Source organism: Acinonyx jubatus, chromosome D1, assembly GCF_027475565.1.
Source record: "Acinonyx jubatus isolate Ajub_Pintada_27869175 chromosome D1, VMU_Ajub_asm_v1.0, whole genome shotgun sequence".
NCBI classification, from domain to species: domain Eukaryota; kingdom Metazoa; phylum Chordata; class Mammalia; order Carnivora; family Felidae; genus Acinonyx; species Acinonyx jubatus.
In genome coordinates, this window is record NC_069390.1 from 85,959,974 (window position 1) to 85,963,769 (window position 3,796).

The window sequence follows — 3,796 nt, forward strand, 5'->3', positions numbered from 1 at the left end:
GTCCAAGTCATCTTCAATGATGAAGACAGAACAGAACAATAAACTGAACACACGAATTTAATTTTTTAAGAGAGAAATAGCTAGTAACATGTGAAAAATGTTGAAACTCACTAATAACCAAGACGTACAAATTAAAATTATGAGGTATTATTTTTCATGTTTTAAAGGCTAATTCCCAGTAGGAGGGAGAAGGCAGTAAAAAAGGAAATTAAATCAATTACTAAAAGGCATACAAAGCGGTTCAAATCTGAAAGGCCATTTGTCAGTGTCTACCAAGCGCTCTAAAAGTGTCCATCACTTTTTTTTTAATTCAGGTATAATTGACATGCAACATTACACTAGTTTCAGGTATATAATATAATGAGTTGATACTTGTATGTATTGCGAAATGATCACAACGATGAGTCTAGCTAACATGTAAAAATATGGAATGCTTCGTGAATTTGTGTGTCATCCTGGCACAGGGGCCATGCTGATCTTCTCTGTATATGTGCTACCAAAGCGAGCACAAGTGTTCGTTACTTTTGATCAGAAATTCTAACTCTGGAAAATGTATCAGTTACAGATTTAGTACATGAGTGTTACTGATACCGAACTTATAATGGCAGATAAAAAATAAATATCAAACGATAAGGTTCATTAGAAGAATGGGAAAATAGCTCAAGTAAAGTCTAAAGAAAAAGCTAAAGAGTTCATGGTACACCCATATAATGGACTACTGTGTTCTATCCAAAAGTATTTTGATATTATTTAATAGGAAAGTGTTCACAGAACACTTTTATATGTCATAAAATGTTATGTATAGTATAATTTTAATTATTAATCATACTATGAAGTTTTTATACACATATATACATGCACCAATATACAAGGCTAGAAGAAATACCCTAAAATATTAAGTTTTTTTTCACATGATAGAACTGTGAATACTTTATATAATGTAAATTTTCTATATTTTTTGAAGTCTCTCTCAGTGAGAGAAATAACATACAACAAATCTGGCGAGTAAGAATTTCAACTCATATTTTTTCAGGACTTCCACAACCTGTAACCAATAGGCTCATCCAATCTTGCCTTTCAGAAAGTTCAACATAAAACTGGCCAACTCCATTTTCTCACTACCTCCAAATCATGCTCTGCCTTCCAACCAACCTCTGTTCAAGCTACATTTCATGTGTACACTCAAGGTAACAAAAGTAGCTAAACAATATTAAAGTTGAAATCTTAATGAACTCAATCTCTGTCTAGGATCACATAGAAACAGGAATACCCCAACAGTCAAAAGCAATCACATACCCCCCAAAAATATTTTCCTTACATCTTTTAAAGAACCTTGAAATGAGATCCAGTTCATTATCCACAGCCAAACTGCTCAAAGTCCATTGTGCAGCCTCCATATTTCCCTCAGACCTTCCTTTCTGCCATGCCCACACAAGCGTTCTCACCTTCTTCTAACCTATGACCCAGTTGTCTTCTTTGGTTATATCCTCTCTTTTTCATGTCACATCTCTTGTCTCTGACCAGTCTCCAGATTGGCAAAGGTAGAACTATGAGAGGGAAAGCTGCAGTTTCCACATCTGCAGAGAATAATAAACACTGTCCTACCAATATCATAAGATGTAACGTTTTAAATATCTTAAAACTGTACAGCATTGTGCATGTTGTGACTATTGTAACCTCATTTCTTATTTGCACAATAGGTATTACTAATATATAACTAATACTCTGTAAGCACTATTTTATCCATAATATCCACAACTATGGAAGTATTTACACTTCATTATTCCCTGTCTTCCTTCCTGAACCAAATCCATCATTAACTCTATTTTACCTTCAAATTATATCTTAAGTCATCCACAGCTCTTTGTGTCCATCAACACCCATCTAACCCAAGTATCTATGATCTCTGAAGTAACTTCCGACTTATACTCCCATCCACTCTTGCCTCCTCCACACTATTATGCATACAAGAGCCAAACATTTTTCTGAAAAGTTAATCAAAGGTAATCAATTCCAAGAGTCACAATGTCCAATGGTTTCTTTAACAGACATGATAGGCCCAGTTATTTGAGTAGAACATAGATGATGAAGTTCATACATAATGACATAAGACCACAAAAGAGTAACTAGAACGCATAAAAGGGATGTTTACTTTGCCATAGAACTCTGTAAGTCTGTGTAGCCAGGAGAGAGAGAAGTATGCTGACAAATTACTTATTCAACTTTACAAAACATATTTGAACACATTTACATTGTTTTTCCCACAGATGACTACACTAGTAAAGTTTATAAACCAAGCACACACTCTGTATGAACTAAGTACCCTAACAGCTTCTTATTGTAATTAGGATAAAATCTTTGAACCTTACCATTGACCTACAAGTCTATGCTTCTTATCTCTCCAGCCAATATCTCAAGGCTTATTATGCTTATACTGACTTTGTTTCTTTACTATTTCAGCCCTTTCCCACATTTGTGGGATTCCATTCCATTTGCCCTATTCCACCTGAATAGTTTCCACAGGGGTTCAACCATTTTGAAGCATGTATGCCAAACTGATGTTAGGGTTTGACAGGAATGTATTTGCATGCAGAGCTGACGAGCTTCCTGAGACAATACTAATAATAGGATAGGAAACATCCAGCTACTGAAATGATCTCAATCTATTAGCACTGTTCATTGAAATACAAAAGTGATTCTGAAGATGCCATGGGTCTCTTGCCAGCATTTATTTCATTCCAATCCCACGGACTGGGAGATTTGTGATTTAAAGATTGTTGTGTAAAATCAGTAATTGCTTTTTCTCTTCTGGGAAACTGGTCCTCTATATAAAGAAAAATAAGTGGGATGCCTACTGTTAGTTACTATTTCCCCCTTCTTTGCTGATTGAACTTTGATTTTATTTTAGGTGTCACTGTGTCAGGTTAAATGCTGGCTTCTGCCTAAAAGCTTACAGTGTCCGTTGACAGGCACATTTATGGCTAATGACACATATGCAAGACATTCCTGGGAAAGATTATGGTTTCTGGGAAAAAAGAATGGATGTATCTGGTAAGGCACATCCCTTTCCCATATTTTCCTACCTTGGATGTGGATATGATCTCTAAATCTCTAGCAGCCATCTGCTAACCATAAAATGAAAAACATTAAGCAAAGGTCAAGAGATCCACAGAGAAGCTGGCCTGACATCTTTAACCTACCAAACCAACTCTATCAGGTATTTATTTCCAATTCTACATGACCCTTTCTCATTGATTTATGGGAGAATAAAATATGTTTGCTAAGTCTAGATAGCTCCTGTGTTTTGGTGTCCAAGGGCCTACTTCTGGTTATGTGACCTCATGTTCCAACAAAGCTAGAAATCCCTTAAAGCTCCAAAACCAAGTGGTAGTTTGTAATCTAGCAAAAGAGAGTATCTATTTCCTGATTATGTTTCATGTTAAGTATAAAATGGTAATTGAGACATTTTTCTGAAACACTTGTTTTCAAAGAAGCAAAAATTACAGGGAAGAGTGCCCAGCTGAGAACAAAGTTACTGAATTCTGGAAGCTGAGATATTAGCAGAAACACATAAATGAAGAAGTTTTAGTTTACCCTTCTAGGCCCATGACAGACCAACTGGTTGAATATAATCAGTAATGTTATCAACATCCTAAATGACATAAAAAATAGGGTATCTCTAGTGGACATTTATTAAACTCTTTATTCTAGAAAAAAAAAAGAAATGTTTTATTTTTCAAGTGTCCATGGAACAGTCATACAGATTGGTTCTGAGTCCTAGATAATAAGAGGGCTC

The 3,796-nt window shown here is 35.3% G+C and overlaps 1 pseudogene; it reads right to left on the reverse strand.

The window, feature by feature from the left end:
- Positions 1-419: 419 nt before the first annotated feature.
- Positions 420-518, reverse strand: LOC113593276 (uncharacterized; annotated as a pseudogene).
- Positions 519-3,796: the final 3,278 nt, after the last annotated feature.